Source organism: Amblyomma americanum, chromosome 2, assembly GCF_052857255.1.
Source record: "Amblyomma americanum isolate KBUSLIRL-KWMA chromosome 2, ASM5285725v1, whole genome shotgun sequence".
Lineage (NCBI taxonomy): Eukaryota > Metazoa > Arthropoda > Arachnida > Ixodida > Ixodidae > Amblyomma > Amblyomma americanum.
In genome coordinates this window covers 224274396-224291416 of record NC_135498.1, presented here as the reverse complement: position 1 = coordinate 224291416, position 17021 = coordinate 224274396, and positions in this window count along the sequence as shown.

The window sequence follows — 17021 nt, the reverse complement described above, 5'->3', positions numbered from 1 at the left end:
AAGCGGTAGGGCTGCATAGTCCGCCATTGCGTATACCATTCAGCGCCGAGGTCGACGGTATTGGCAGAAGGTGGTGATGAAAGGTCTTTGCTCGAACATGTCTACAAGCTCTGTCGGTGCGTTTTGCTGGTGAGCTCTGTTGAAAGCTCAGGCTTGTCAAACGAGCTTTGAGCACTTCAGTTTCTTGCAGCTAAGAGAAACGGGACCTGCTAACAACAAAAGCGTGAGATTGACAACCATGCCGGTGTTATTCCCACCGCCACAAAAGAAGGCGGTAGGGCTGCATAGTCCGCCATTGCGTATACCATTCAGCGCCGAGGTCGACGGTATTGGCAGAAGGAGGTGATGAAAGGTCTTTGCTCGAACATGTCTACAAGCTCCGTCGGTGCGTTTTGCAGGTGAGCTCTGTTGAAAGCTCAGGCTTGTCAAACGAGCTTTGAGCACTTCAGTTTCTTGCAGCTAAGAGAAACGGGACCTGCTAACAACAAAAGCGTGAGATTGACAACCATGCCGGTGTTATTCCCACCGCCACAAAAGAAGGCGGTAGGGCTGCATAGTCCGCCATTGCGTATACCATTCAGCCCCGAGGTCGACGGTATTGGCAGAAGGAGGTGATGAAAGACCTTTGCTCGAACATGTCTACAAGCTCTGTCGGTGCGTTTTGCAGGTGAGCTCTGTTGAAACCTCAGGCTTGTCAAACGAGCTTTGAGCACTTCAGTTTCTTGCAGCTAAGAGAAACGGGACCTGCTAACAACAAAAGCGTGAGATTGACAACCATGCCGGTGTTATTCCCACCGCCACAAAAGAAAGCGGTAGGGCTGCATAGTCCGCCATTGCGTATACCATTCAGCGCCGAGGTCGACGGTATTGGCAGAAGGTGGTGATGAAAGGTCTTTGCTCGAACATGTCTACAAGCTCCGTCGGTGCGTTTTGCAGGTGAGCTCTGTTGAAAGCTCAGGCTTGTCAAACGAGCTTTGAGCACTTCAGTTTCTTGCAGCTAAGAGAAACGGGACCTGCTAACAACAAAAGCGTGAGATTGACAACCATGCCGGTGTTATTCCCACCGCCACAAAAGAAGGCGGTAGGGCTGCATAGTCCGCCATTGCGTATACCATTCAGCGCCGAGGTCGACGGTATTGGCAGAAGGTGGTGATGAAAGGTCTTTGCTCGAACATGTCTACAAGCTCTGTCGGTGCGTTTTGCTGGTGAGCTCTGTTGAAAGCTCAGGCTTGTCAAACGAGCTTTGAGCACTTCAGTTTCTTGCAGCTAAGAGAAACGGGACCTGCTAACAACAAAAGCGTGAGATTGACAACCATGCCGGTGTTATTCCCACCGCCACAAAAGAAGGCGGTAGGGCTGCATAGTCCGCCATTGCGTATACCATTCAGCGCCGAGGTCGACGGTATTGGCAGAAGGAGGTGATGAAAGGCCTTTGCTCGAACATTTCTACAAGCTCCGTCGGCGCGTTTTGCAGGTGAGCTCTGTTGAAAGCTCAGGCTTGTCAAACGAGCTTTGAGCACTTCAGTTTCTTGCAGCTAAGAGAAACGGGACCTGCTAACAACAAAAGCGTGAGATTGACAACCATGCCGGTGTTATTCCCACCGCCACAAAAGAAGGCGGTAGGGCTGCATAGTCCGCCATTGCGTATACCATTCAGCGCCGAGGTCGACGGTATTGGCAGAAGGAGGTGATGAAAGGCCTTTGCTCGAACATTTCTACAAGCTCCGTCGGCGCGTTTTGCAGGTGAGCTCTGTTGAAAGCTCAGGCTTGTCAAACGAGCTTTGAGCACTTCAGTTTCTTGCAGCTAAGAGAAACGGGACCTGCTAACAACAAAAGCGTGAGATTGACAACCATGCCGGTGTTATTCCCACCGCCACAAAAGAAGGCGGTAGGGCTGCATAGTCCGCCATTGCGTATACCATTCAGCGCCGAGGTCGACGGTATTGGCAGAAGGAGGTGATGAAAGGCCTTTGCTTGAACATTTCTACAAGCTCCGTCGGTGCGTTTTGCAGGTGAGCTCTGTTGAAAGCTCAGGCTTGTCAAACGAGCTTTGAGCACTTCAGTTTCTTGCTGCTAAGAGAAACGGGACCTGCTAACAACAAAAGCGTGAGATTGACTACCATGCCGGTGTTATTCCCACCGCCGCAAAAAAAGGCGGTAGGGCTGCATAGTCCGTCATTGCGTATACCATTCAGCGTCGAGGTCGACGGTATTGGCAGAAGGTGGTGATGAAAGGTCTTTTCTCGAACCTGTCTACAAGCTCCGTCGGTGCGTTTTGCAGGTGAGCTCTGTTGAAAGCTCAGGCTTGTCAAACGAGCTTTGAGCACTTCAGTTTCTTACAGCTAAGAGAAACGGGACCTGCTAACAACAAAAGCGTGAGATTGACTACCATGCCGGTGTTATTCCCACCACCGCAAATGAAGGTGGTAGGGCTGCATAGTCCGCCATTGCGTATGCCATTCAGCGCCGAGGTCGACGGTATTGGCAGAAGGAGGTGATGAAAGGTCTTTGCTCGAACATGTCTACAAGCTCCCTCGGTGCGTTTTGCAGGTGAGCTCTGTTGAAAGCTCAGGCTTGTCAAACGAGCTTTGAGCACTTCAGTTTCTTGCAGCTAAGAGAAACGGGACCTGCTAACAACAAAAGCGTGAGATTGACTACCATGCCGGTGTTATTCCCACCACCGCAAATGAAGGTGGTAGGGCTGCATAGTCCGCCATTGCGTATGCCATTCAGCGCCGAGGTCGACGGTATTGGCAGAAGGAGGTGATGAAAGGTCTTTGCTCGAACATGTCTACAAGCTCCCTCGGTGCGTTTTGCAGGTGAGCTCTGTTGAAAGCTCAGGCTTGTCAAACGAGCTTTGAGCACTTCAGTTTCTTGCAGCTAAGAGAAACGGGACCTGCTAACAACAAAAGCGTGAGATTGACAACCATGCCGGTGTTATTCCCACCGCCACAAAAGAAGGCGGTAGGGCTGCATAGTCCGCCATTGCGTATACCATTCAGCGCCGAGGTCGACGGTATTGGCAGAAGGAGGTGATGAAAGGCCTTTGCTCGAACATTTCTACAAGCTCCGTCGGTGCGTTTTGCAGGTGAGCTCTGTTGAAAGCTCAGGCTTGTCAAACGAGCTTTGAGCACTTCAGTTTCTTGCAGCTAAGAGAAACGGGACCTGCTAACAACAAAAGCGTGAGATTGACAACCATGCCGGTGTTATTCCCACCGCCACAAAAGAAGGCGGTAGGGCTGCATAGTCCGCCATTGCGTATACCATTCAGCGCCGAGGTCGACGGTATTGGCAGAAGGTGGTGATGAAAGGTCTTTGCTCGAACATGTCTACAAGCTCTGTCGGTGCGTTTTGCTGGTGAGCTCTGTTGAAAGCTCAGGCTTGTCAAACGAGCTTTGAGCACTTCAGTTTCTTGCAGCTAAGAGAAACGGGACCTGCTAACAACAAAAGCGTGAGATTGACAACCATGCCGGTGTTATTCCCACCGCCACAAAAGAAGGCGGTAGGGCTGCATAGTCCGCCATTGCGTATACCATTCAGCGCCGAGGTCGACGGTATTGGCAGAAGGAGGTGATGAAAGGCCTTTGCTCGAACATTTCTACAAGCTCCGTCGGCGCGTTTTGCAGGTGAGCTCTGTTGAAAGCTCAGGCTTGTCAAACGAGCTTTGAGCACTTCAGTTTCTTACAGCTAAGAGAAACGGGACCTGCTAACAACAAAAGCGTGAGATTGACTACCATGCCAATGTTATTCCCACCACCGCAAATGAAGGTGGTAGGGCTGCATAGTCCGCCATTGCGTATGCCATTCAGCGCCGAGGTCGACGGTATTGGCAGAAGGAGGTGATGAAAGGTCTTTGCTCGAACATGTCTACAAGCTCCCTCGGTGCGTTTTGCAGGTGAGCTCTGTTGAAAGCTCAGGCTTGTCAAACGAGCTTTGAGCACTTCAGTTTCTTGCAGCTAAGAGAAACGGGACCTGCTAACAACAAAAGCGTGAGATTGACTACCATGCCGGTGTTATTCCCACCACCGCAAATGAAGGTGGTAGGGCTGCATAGTCCGCCATTGCGTATGCCATTCAGCGCCGAGGTCGACGGTATTGGCAGAAGGAGGTGATGAAAGGTCTTTGCTCGAACATGTCTACAAGCTCCCTCGGTGCGTTTTGCAGGTGAGCTCTGTTGAAAGCTCAGGCATGTCAAACGAGCTTTGAGCACTTCAGTTTCTTGCAGCTAAGAGAAACGGGACCTGCTAACAACAAAAGCGTGAGATTGACAACCATGCCGGTGTTATTCCCACCGCCACAAAAGAAGGCGGTAGGGCTGCATAGTCCGCCATTGCGTATACCATTCAGCGCCGAGGTCGACGGTATTGGCAGAAGGAGGTGATGAAAGGCCTTTGCTCGAACATTTCTACAAGCTCCGTCGGTGCGTTTTGCAGGTGAGCTCTGTTGAAACCTCAGGCTTGTCAAACGAGCTTTGAGCACTTCAGTTTCTTGCAGCTAAGAGAAACGGGACCTGCTAACAACAAAAGCGTGAGATTGACAACCATGCCGGTGTTATTCCCACCGCCACAAAAGAAAGCGGTAGGGCTGCATAGTCCGCCATTGCGTATACCATTCAGCGCCGAGGTCGACGGTATTGGCAGAAGGTGGTGATGAAAGGTCTTTGCTCGAACATGTCTACAAGCTCTGTCGGTGCGTTTTGCTGGTGAGCTCTGTTGAAAGCTCAGGCTTGTCAAACGAGCTTTGAGCACTTCAGTTTCTTGCAGCTAAGAGAAACGGGACCTGCTAACAACAAAAGCGTGAGATTGACAACCATGCCGGTGTTATTCCCACCGCCACAAAAGAAGGCGGTAGGGCTGCATAGTCCGCCATTGCGTATACCATTCAGCGCCGAGGTCGACGGTATTGGCAGAAGGAGGTGATGAAAGGCCTTTGCTCGAACATTTCTACAAGCTCCGTCGGTGCGTTTTGCAGGTGAGCTCTGTTGAAAGCTCAGGCTTGTCAAACGAGCTTTGAGCACTTCAGTTTCTTGCAGCTAAGAGAAACGAGACCTGCTAACAACAAAAGCGTGAGATTGACAACCATGCCGGTGTTATTCCCACCGCCACAAAAGAAGGCGGTAGGGCTGCATAGTCCGCCATTGCGTATACCATTCAGCGCCGAGGTCGACGGTATTGGCAGAAGGTGGTGATGAAAGGTCTTTGCTCGAACATGTCTACAAGCTCTGTCGGTGCGTTTTGCTGGTGAGCTCTGTTGAAAGCTCAGGCTTGTCAAACGAGCTTTGAGCACTTCAGTTTCTTGCAGCTAAGAGAAACGGGACCTGCTAACAACAAAAGCGTGAGATTGACAACCATGCCGGTGTTATTCCCACCGCCACAAAAGAAGGCGGTAGGGCTGCATAGTCCGCCATTGCGTATACCATTCAGCGCCGAGGTCGACGGTATTGGCAGAAGGAGGTGATGAAAGGCCTTTGCTCGAACATTTCTACAAGCTCCGTCGGCGCGTTTTGCAGGTGAGCTCTGTTGAAAGCTCAGGCTTGTCAAACGAGCTTTGAGCACTTCAGTTTCTTGCAGCTAAGAGAAACGGGACCTGCTAACAACAAAAGCGTGAGATTGACAACCATGCCGGTGTTATTCCCACCGCCACAAAAGAAGGCGGTAGGGCTGCATAGTCCGCCATTGCGTATACCATTCAGCGCCGAGGTCGACGGTATTGGCAGAAGGTGGTGATGAAAGGTCTTTGCTCGAACATGTCTACAAGCTCTGTCGGTGCGTTTTGCTGGTGAGCTCTGTTGAAAGCTCAGGCTTGTCAAACGAGCTTTGAGCACTTCAGTTTCTTGCAGCTAAGAGAAACGGGACCTGCTAACAACAAAAGCGTGAGATTGACTACCATGCCGGTGTTATTCCCACCACCGCAAATGAAGGTGGTAGGGCTGCATAGTCCGCCATTGCGTATGCCATTCAGCGCCGAGGTCGACGGTATTGGCAGAAGGAGGTGATGAAAGGTCTTTGCTCGAACATGTCTACAAGCTCCCTCGGTGCGTTTTGCAGGTGAGCTCTGTTGAAAGCTCAGGCTTGTCAAACGAGCTTTGAGCACTTCAGTTTCTTGCAGCTAAGAGAAACGGGACCTGCTAACAACAAAAGCGTGAGATTGACAACCATGCTGGTGTTATTCCCACCGCCACAAAAGAAGGCGGTAGGGCTGCATAGTCCGCCATTGCGTATACCATTCAGCGCCGAGGTCGACGGTATTGGCAGAAGGAGGTGATGAAAGGCCTTTGCTCGAACATTTCTACAAGCTCCGTCGGTGCGTTTTGCAGGTGAGCTCTGTTGAAAGCTCAGGCTTGTCAAACGAGCTTTGAGCACTTCAGTTTCTTGCAGCTAAGAGAAACGGGACCTGCTAACAACAAAAGCGTGAGATTGACAACCATGCTGGTGTTATTCCCACCGCCACAAAAGAAGGCGGTAGGGCTGCATAGTCCGCCATTGCGTATGCCATTCAGCGCCGAGGTCGAGGGTATTGGCAGAAGGAGGTGATGAAAGGCCTTTGCTCGAACATTTCTACAAGCTCCGTCGGTGCGTTTTGCAGGTGAGCTCTGTTGAAAGCTCAGGCTTGTCAAACGAGCTTTGAGCACTTCAGTTTCTTGCAGCTAAGAGAAACGGGACCTGCTAACAACAAAAGCGTGAGATTGACAACCATGCCGGTGTTATTCCCACCGCCACAAAAGAAGGCGGTAGGGCTGCATAGTACGCCATTGCGTATACCATTCAGCGCCGAGGTCGACGGTATTGGCAGAAGGTGGTGATGAAAGGTCTTTGCTCGAACATGTCTACAAGCTCTGTCGGTGCGTTTTGCTGGTGAGCTCTGTTGAAAGCTCAGGCTTGTCAAACGAGCTTTGAGCACTTCAGTTTCTTGCAGCTAAGAGAAACGGGACCTGCTAACAACAAAAGCGTGAGATTGACAACCATGCCGGTGTTATTCCCACCGCCACAAAAGAAGGCGGTAGGGCTGCATAGTCCGCCATTGCGTATACCATTCAGCGCCGAGGTCGACGGTATTGGCAGAAGGAGGTGATGAAAGGCCTTTGCTCGAACATTTCTACAAGCTCCGTCGGCGCGTTTTGCAGGTGAGCTCTGTTGAAAGCTCAGGCTTGTCAAACGAGCTTTGAGCACTTCAGTTTCTTGCAGCTAAGAGAAACGGGACCTGCTAACAACAAAAGCGTGAGATTGACAACCATGCCGGTGTTATTCCCACCACCACAAAAGAAGGCGGTAGGGCTGCATAGTCCGCCATTGCGTATACCATTCAGCGCCGAGGTCGACGGTATTGGCAGAAGTTGGTGATGAAAGGTCTTTGCTCGAACATGTCTACAAGCTCTGTCGGTGCGTTTTGCAGGTGAGCTCTGTTGAAAGCTCAGGCTTGTCAAACGAGCTTTGAGCACTTCAGTTTCTTGCAGCTAAGAGAAACGGGACCTGCTAACAACAAAAGCGTGAGATTGACAACCATGCCGGTGTTATTCCCACCGCCACAAAAGAAGGCGGTAGGGCTGCATAGTCCGCCATTGCGTATACCATTCAGCGCCGAGGTCGACGGTATTGGCAGAAGGAGGTGATGAAAGGCCTTTGCTCGAACATTTCTACAAGCTCCGTCGGCGCGTTTTGCAGGTGAGCTCTGTTGAAAGCTCAGGCTTGTCAAACGAGCTTTGAGCACTTCAGTTTCTTGCAGCTAAGAGAAACGGGACCTGCTAACAACAAAAGCGTGAGATTGACAACCATGCCGGTGTTATTCCCACCACCACAAAAGAAGGCGGTAGGGCTGCATAGTCCGCCATTGCGTATACCACTCAGCGCCGAGGTCGACGGTATTGGCAGAAGGTGGTGATGAAAGGTCTTTGCTCGAACATGTCTACAAGCTCTGTCGGTGCGTTTTGCTGGTGAGCTCTGTTGAAAGCTCAGGCTTGTCAAACGAGCTTTGAGCACTTCAGTTTCTTGCAGCTAAGAGAAACGGGACCTGCTAACAACAAAAGCGTGAGATTGACAACCATGCCGGTGTTATTCCCACCGCCACAAAAGAAGGCGGTAGGGCTGCATAGTCCGCCATTGCGTATACCATTCAGCGCCGAGGTCGACGGTATTGGCAGAAGGTGGTGATGAAAGGTCTTTGCTCGAACATGTCTACAAGCTCTGTCGGTGCGTTTTGCTGGTGAGCTCTGTTGAAAGCTCAGGCTTGTCAAACGAGCTTTGAGCACTTCAGTTTCTTGCAGCTAAGAGAAACGGGACCTGCTAACAACAAAAGCGTGAGATTGACAACCATGCCGGTGTTATTCCCACCGCCACAAAAGAAGGCGGTAGGGCTGCATAGTCCGCCATTGCGTATACCATTCAGCGCCGAGGTCGACGGTATTGGCAGAAGGAGGTGATGAAAGGCCTTTGCTCGAACATTTCTACAAGCTCCGTCGGTGCGTTTTGCAGGTGAGCTCTGTTGAAAGCTCAGGCTTGTCAAACGAGCTTTGAGCACTTCAGTTTCTTGCTGCTAAGAGAAACGGGACCTGCTAACAACAAAAGCGTGAGATTGACTACCATGCCGGTGTTATTCCCACCGCCGCAAAAAAAGGCGGTAGGGCTGCATAGTCCGTCATTGCGTATACCATTCAGCGCCGAGGTCGACGGTATTGGCAGAAGGTGGTGATGAAAGGTCTTTTCTCGAACCTGTCTACAAGCTCCGTCGGTGCGTTTTGCAGGTGAGCTCTGTTGAAAGCTCAGGCTTGTCAAACGAGCTTTGAGCACTTCAGTTTCTTGCAGCTAAGAGAAACGGGACCTGCTAATAACAAAAGCGTGAGATTGACTACCATGCCGGGGTTATTCCCACCGCCGCAAAAGAAGGCGGTAGGGCTGCATAGTCCGCCATTGCGTATACCATTCAGCGCCGAGGTCGACGGTATTGGCAGAAGGTGGTGATGAAAGGTCTTTTCTCGAACCTGTCTACAAGCTCCGTCGGTGCGTTTTGCAGGTGAGCTCTGTTGAAAGCTCAGGCTTGTCAAACGAGCTTTGAGCACTTCAGTTTCTTGCAGCTAAGAGAAACGGGACCTGCTAACAACGAAAGCGTGAGATTGACTACCATGCCGGTGTTATTCCCACCGCCGCAAATGAAGGCGGTAGGGCTGCATAGTCCGCCATTGCGTATACCATTCAGCGCCGAGGTCGACGGTATTGGCAGAAGGTGGTGATGAAAGGTCTTTTCTCGAACCTGTCTACAAGCTCCGTCGGTGCGTTTTGCAGGTGAGCTCTGTTGAAAGCTCAGGCTTGTCAAACGAGCTTTGAGCACTTCAGTTTCTTGCAGCTAAGAGAAACGGGACCTGCTAACAACGAAAGCGTGAGATTGACTACCATGCCGGTGTTATTCCCACCGCCGCAAATGAAGGCGGTAGGGCTGCATAGTCCGCCATTGCGTATACCATTCAGCGCCGAGGTCGACGGTATTGGCAGAAGGTGGTGATGAAAGGTCTTTGCTCGAACATGCCTACAAGCTCTGTCGGTGCGTTTTGCTGGTGAGCTCTGTTGAAAGCTCAGGCTTGTCAAACGAGCTTTGAGCACTTCATTTTCTTGCAGCTAAGAGAAACGGGACCTGCTAACAACAAAAGCGTGAGATTGACTACCATGCCGGTGTTATTCCCATCGCCACAAAAGAAGGCGGTAGGGCTGCATAGTCCGTCATTGCGTATACCATTCAGCGCCGAGGTCGACGGTATTGGCAGAAGGAGGTGATGAAAGGTCTTTGCTCGAACATGTCTACAAGCTCTGTCGGTGCGTTTTGCTGGTGAGCTCTGTTGAAAGCTCAGGCTTGTCAAACGAGCTTTGAGCACTTCAGTTTCTTGCAGCTAAGAGAAACGGGACCTGCTAATAACAAAAGCGTGAGATTGACTACCATGCCGGGGTTATTCCCACCGCCGCAAAAGAAGGCGGTAGGGCTGCATAGTCCGCCATTGCGTATACCATTCAGCGCCGAGGTCGACGGTATTGGCAGAAGGTGGTGATGAAAGGTCTTTTCTCGAACCTGTCTACAAGCTCCGTCGGTGCGTTTTGCAGGTGAGCTCTGTTGAAAGCTCAGGCTTGTCAAACGAGCTTTGAGCACTTCAGTTTCTTGCAGCTAAGAGAAACGGGACCTGCTAACAACGAAAGCGTGAGATTGACTACCATGCCGGTGTTATTCCCACCGCCACAAAAGAAGGCGGTAGGGCTGCATAGTCCGCCATTGAGTATACCATTCAGCGCCGAGGTCGACGGTATTGGCAGAAGGTGGTGATGAAAGGTCTTTTCTCGAACCTGTCTACAAGCTCCGTCGGTGCGTTTTGCAGGTGAGCTCTGTTGAAAGCTCAGGCTTGTCAAACGAGCTTTGAGCACTTCAGTTTCTTACAGCTAAGAGAAACGGGACCTGCTAACAACAAAAGCGTGAGATTGACTACCATGCCGGTGTTATTCCCACCACCGCAAATGAAGGTGGTAGGGCTGCACAGTCCGCCATTGCGTATGCCATTCAGCGCCGAGGTCGACGGTATTGGCAGAAGGAGGTGATGAAAGGTCTTTGCTCGAACATGTCTACAAGCTCCCTCGGTGCGTTTTGCAGGTGAGCTCTGTTGAAAGCTCAGGCTTGTCAAACGAGCTTTGAGCACTTCAGTTTCTTGCAGCTAAGAGAAACGGGACCTGCTAACAACAAAAGCGTGAGATTGACAACCATGCCGGTGTTATTCCCACCGCCACAAAAGAAGGCGGTAGGGCTGCATAGTCCGCCATTGCGTATACCATTCAGCGCCGAGGTCGACGGTATTGGCAGAAGGAGGTGATGAAAGGCCTTTGCTCGAACATTTCTACAAGCTCCGTCGGTGCGTTTTGCAGGTGAGCTCTGTTGAAAGCTCAGGCTTGTCAAACGAGCTTTGAGCACTTCAGTTTCTTGCAGCTAAGAGAAACGGGACCTGCTAACAACAAAAGCGTGAGATTGACAACCATGCCGGTGTTATTCCCACCGCCACAAAAGAAGGCGGTAGGGCTGCATAGTCCGCCATTGCGTATACCATTCAGCGCCGAGGTCGACGGTATTGGCAGAAGGTGGTGATGAAAGGTCTTTGCTCGAACATGTCTACAAGCTCTGTCGGTGCGTTTTGCTGGTGAGCTCTGTTGAAAGCTCAGGCTTGTCAAACGAGCTTTGAGCACTTCAGTTTCTTGCAGCTAAGAGAAACGGGACCTGCTAACAACAAAAGCGTGAGATTGACAACCATGCCGGTGTTATTCCCACCGCCACAAAAGAAGGCGGTAGGGCTGCATAGTCCGCCATTGCGTATACCATTCAGCGCCGAGGTCGACGGTATTGGCAGAAGGTGGTGATGAAAGGTCTTTTCTCGAACCTGTCTACAAGCTCCGTCGGTGCGTTTTGCAGGTGAGCTCTGTTGAAAGCTCAGGCTTGTCAAACGAGCTTTGAGCACTTCAGTTTCTTGCTGCTAAGAGAAACGGGACCTGCTAACAACAAAAGCGTGAGATTGACTACCATGCCGGTGTTATTCCCACCGCCGCAAAAAAAGGCGGTAGGGCTGCATAGTCCGTCATTGCGTATACCATTCAGCGCCGAGGTCGACGGTATTGGCAGAAGGTGGTGATGAAAGGTCTTTTCTCGAACCTGTCTACAAGCTCCGTCGGTGCGTTTTGCAGGTGAGCTCTGTTGAAAGCTCAGGCTTGTCAAACGAGCTTTGAGCACTTCAGTTTCTTGCAGCTAAGAGAAACGGGACCTGCTAATAACAAAAGCGTGAGATTGACTACCATGCCGGGGTTATTCCCACCGCCGCAAAAGAAGGCGGTAGGGCTGCATAGTCCGCCATTGCGTATACCATTCAGCGCCGAGGTCGACGGTATTGGCAGAAGGTGGTGATGAAAGGTCTTTTCTCGAACCTGTCTACAAGCTCCGTCGGTGCGTTTTGCAGGTGAGCTCTGTTGAAAGCTCAGGCTTGTCAAACGAGCTTTGAGCACTTCAGTTTCTTGCAGCTAAGAGAAACGGGACCTGCTAACAACGAAAGCGTGAGATTGACTACCATGCCGGTGTTATTCCCACCGCCGCAAATGAAGGCGGTAGGGCTGCATAGTCCGCCATTGCGTATACCATTCAGCGCCGAGGTCGACGGTATTGGCAGAAGGTGGTGATGAAAGGTCTTTTCTCGAACCTGTCTACAAGCTCCGTCGGTGCGTTTTGCAGGTGAGCTCTGTTGAAAGCTCAGGCTTGTCAAACGAGCTTTGAGCACTTCAGTTTCTTGCAGCTAAGAGAAACGGGACCTGCTAACAACGAAAGCGTGAGATTGACTACCATGCCGGTGTTATTCCCACCGCCGCAAATGAAGGCGGTAGGGCTGCATAGTCCGCCATTGCGTATACCATTCAGCGCCGAGGTCGACGGTATTGGCAGAAGGTGGTGATGAAAGGTCTTTGCTCGAACATGCCTACAAGCTCTGTCGGTGCGTTTTGCTGGTGAGCTCTGTTGAAAGCTCAGGCTTGTCAAACGAGCTTTGAGCACTTCATTTTCTTGCAGCTAAGAGAAACGGGACCTGCTAACAACAAAAGCGTGAGATTGACTACCATGCCGGTGTTATTCCCATCGCCACAAAAGAAGGCGGTAGGGCTGCATAGTCCGTCATTGCGTATACCATTCAGCGCCGAGGTCGACGGTATTGGCAGAAGGAGGTGATGAAAGGTCTTTGCTCGAACATGTCTACAAGCTCTGTCGGTGCGTTTTGCTGGTGAGCTCTGTTGAAAGCTCAGGCTTGTCAAACGAGCTTTGAGCACTTCAGTTTCTTGCAGCTAAGAGAAACGGGACCTGCTAATAACAAAAGCGTGAGATTGACTACCATGCCGGGGTTATTCCCACCGCCGCAAAAGAAGGCGGTAGGGCTGCATAGTCCGCCATTGCGTATACCATTCAGCGCCGAGGTCGACGGTATTGGCAGAAGGTGGTGATGAAAGGTCTTTTCTCGAACCTGTCTACAAGCTCCGTCGGTGCGTTTTGCAGGTGAGCTCTGTTGAAAGCTCAGGCTTGTCAAACGAGCTTTGAGCACTTCAGTTTCTTGCAGCTAAGAGAAACGGGACCTGCTAACAACGAAAGCATGAGATTGACAACCATGCCGGTGTTATTCCCACCGCCACAAAAGAAGGCGGTAGGGCTGCATAGTCCGCCATTGCGTATACCATTCAGCGCCGAGGTCGACGGTATTGGCAGAAGGTGGTGATGAAAGGTCTTTTCTCGAACCTGTCTACAAGCTCCGTCGGTGCGTTTTGCAGGTGAGCTCTGTTGAAAGCTCAGGCTTGTCAAACGAGCTTTGAGCACTTCAGTTTCTTACAGCTAAGAGAAACGGGACCTGCTAACAACAAAAGCGTGAGATTGACTACCATGCCGGTGTTATTCCCACCACCGCAAATGAAGGTGGTAGGGCTGCATAGTCCGCCATTGCGTATGCCATTCAGCGCCGAGGTCGACGGTATTGGCAGTAGGAGGTGATGAAAGGTCTTTGCTCGAACATGTCTACAAGCTCCCTCGGTGCGTTTTGCAGGTGAGCTCTGTTGAAAGCTCAGGCTTGTCAAACGAGCTTTGAGCACTTCAGTTTCTTGCAGCTAAGAGAAACGGGACCTGCTAACAACAAAAGCGTGAGATTGACTACCATGCCGGTGTTATTCCCACCACCGCAAATGAAGGTGGTAGGGCTGCATAGTCCGCCATTGCGTATGCCATTCAGCGCCGAGGTCGACGGTATTGGCAGAAGGAGGTGATGAAAGGTCTTTGCTCGAACATGTCTACAAGCTCCCTCGGTGCGTTTTGCAGGTGAGCTCTGTTGAAAGCTCAGGCTTGTCAAACGAGCTTTGAGCACTTCAGTTTCTTGCAGCTAAGAGAAACGGGACCTGCTAACAACAAAAGCGTGAGATTGACAACCATGCCGGTGTTATTCCCACCGCCACAAAAGAAGGCGGTAGGGCTGCATAGTCCGCCATTGCGTATACCATTCAGCGCCGAGGTCGACGGTATTGGCAGAAGGTGGTGATGAAAGGTCTTTTCTCGAACCTGTCTACAAGCTCCGTCGGTGCGTTTTGCAGGTGAGCTCTGTTGAAAGCTCAGGCTTGTCAAACGAGCTTTGAGCACTTCAGTTTCTTGCTGCTAAGAGAAACGGGACCTGCTAACAACAAAAGCGTGAGATTGACTACCATGCCGGTGTTATTCCCACCGCCGCAAAAAAAGGCGGTAGGGCTGCATAGTCCGTCATTGCGTATACCATTCAGCGCCGAGGTCGACGGTATTGGCAGAAGGTGGTGATGAAAGGTCTTTTCTCGAACCTGTCTACAAGCTCCGTCGGTGCGTTTTGCAGGTGAGCTCTGTTGAAAGCTCAGGCTTGTCAAACGAGCTTTGAGCACTTCAGTTTCTTGCAGCTAAGAGAAACGGGACCTGCTAATAACAAAAGCGTGAGATTGACTACCATGCCGGGGTTATTCCCACCGCCGCAAAAGAAGGCGGTAGGGCTGCATAGTCCGCCATTGCGTATACCATTCAGCGCCGAGGTCGACGGTATTGGCAGAAGGTGGTGATGAAAGGTCTTTTCTCGAACCTGTCTACAAGCTCCGTCGGTGCGTTTTGCAGGTGAGCTCTGTTGAAAGCTCAGGCTTGTCAAACGAGCTTTGAGCACTTCAGTTTCTTGCAGCTAAGAGAAACGGGACCTGCTAACAACGAAAGCGTGAGATTGACTACCATGCCGGTGTTATTCCCACCGCCGCAAATGAAGGCGGTAGGGCTGCATAGTCCGCCATTGCGTATACCATTCAGCGCCGAGGTCGACGGTATTGGCAGAAGGTGGTGATGAAAGGTCTTTTCTCGAACCTGTCTACAAGCTCCGTCGGTGCGTTTTGCAGGTGAGCTCTGTTGAAAGCTCAGGCTTGTCAAACGAGCTTTGAGCACTTCAGTTTCTTGCAGCTAAGAGAAACGGGACCTGCTAACAACGAAAGCGTGAGATTGACTACCATGCCGGTGTTATTCCCACCGCCGCAAATGAAGGCGGTAGGGCTGCATAGTCCGCCATTGCGTATACCATTCAGCGCCGAGGTCGACGGTATTGGCAGAAGGTGGTGATGAAAGGTCTTTGCTCGAACATGCCTACAAGCTCTGTCGGTGCGTTTTGCTGGTGAGCTCTGTTGAAAGCTCAGGCTTGTCAAACGAGCTTTGAGCACTTCATTTTCTTGCAGCTAAGAGAAACGGGACCTGCTAACAACAAAAGCGTGAGATTGACTACCATGCCGGTGTTATTCCCATCGCCACAAAAGAAGGCGGTAGGGCTGCATAGTCCGTCATTGCGTATACCATTCAGCGCCGAGGTCGACGGTATTGGCAGAAGGAGGTGATGAAAGGTCTTTGCTCGAACATGTCTACAAGCTCTGTCGGTGCGTTTTGCTGGTGAGCTCTGTTGAAAGCTCAGGCTTGTCAAACGAGCTTTGAGCACTTCAGTTTCTTGCAGCTAAGAGAAACGGGACCTGCTAATAACAAAAGCGTGAGATTGACTACCATGCCGGGGTTATTCCCACCGCCGCAAAAGAAGGCGGTAGGGCTGCATAGTCCGCCATTGCGTATACCATTCAGCGCCGAGGTCGACGGTATTGGCAGAAGGTGGTGATGAAAGGTCTTTTCTCGAACCTGTCTACAAGCTCCGTCGGTGCGTTTTGCAGGTGAGCTCTGTTGAAAGCTCAGGCTTGTCAAACGAGCTTTGAGCACTTCAGTTTCTTGCAGCTAAGAGAAACGGGACCTGCTAACAACGAAAGCATGAGATTGACAACCATGCCGGTGTTATTCCCACCGCCACAAAAGAAGGCGGTAGGGCTGCATAGTCCGCCATTGCGTATACCATTCAGCGCCGAGGTCGACGGTATTGGCAGAAGGTGGTGATGAAAGGTCTTTTCTCGAACCTGTCTACAAGCTCCGTCGGTGCGTTTTGCAGGTGAGCTCTGTTGAAAGCTCAGGCTTGTCAAACGAGCTTTGAGCACTTCAGTTTCTTACAGCTAAGAGAAACGGGACCTGCTAACAACAAAAGCGTGAGATTGACTACCATGCCGGTGTTATTCCCACCACCGCAAATGAAGGTGGTAGGGCTGCATAGTCCGCCATTGCGTATGCCATTCAGCGCCGAGGTCGACGGTATTGGCAGTAGGAGGTGATGAAAGGTCTTTGCTCGAACATGTCTACAAGCTCCCTCGGTGCGTTTTGCAGGTGAGCTCTGTTGAAAGCTCAGGCTTGTCAAACGAGCTTTGAGCACTTCAGTTTCTTGCAGCTAAGAGAAACGGGACCTGCTAACAACAAAAGCGTGAGATTGACTACCATGCCGGTGTTATTCCCACCACCGCAAATGAAGGTGGTAGGGCTGCATAGTCCGCCATTGCGTATGCCATTCAGCGCCGAGGTCGACGGTATTGGCAGAAGGAGGTGATGAAAGGTCTTTGCTCGAACATGTCTACAAGCTCCCTCGGTGCGTTTTGCAGGTGAGCTCTGTTGAAAGCTCAGGCTTGTCAAACGAGCTTTGAGCACTTCAGTTTCTTGCAGCTAAGAGAAACGGGACCTGCTAACAACAAAAGCGTGAGATTGACAACCATGCCGGTGTTATTCCCACCGCCACAAAAGAAGGCGGTAGGGCTGCATAGTCCGCCATTGCGTATACCATTCAGCGCCGAGGTCGACGGTATTGGCAGAAGGAGGTGATGAAAGGCCTTTGCTCGAACATTTCTACAAGCTCTGTCGGTGCGTTTTGCTGGTGAGCTCTGTTGAAAGCTCAGGCTTGTCAAACGAGCTTTGAGCACTTCAGTTTCTTGCAGCTAAGAGAAACGGGACCTGCTAACAACAAAAGCGTGAGATTGACAACCATGCCGGTGTTATTCCCACCGCCACAAAAGAAGGCGGTAGGGCTGCATAGTCCGCCATTGCGTATACCATTCAGCGCCGAGGTCGACGGTATTGGCAGAAGGAGG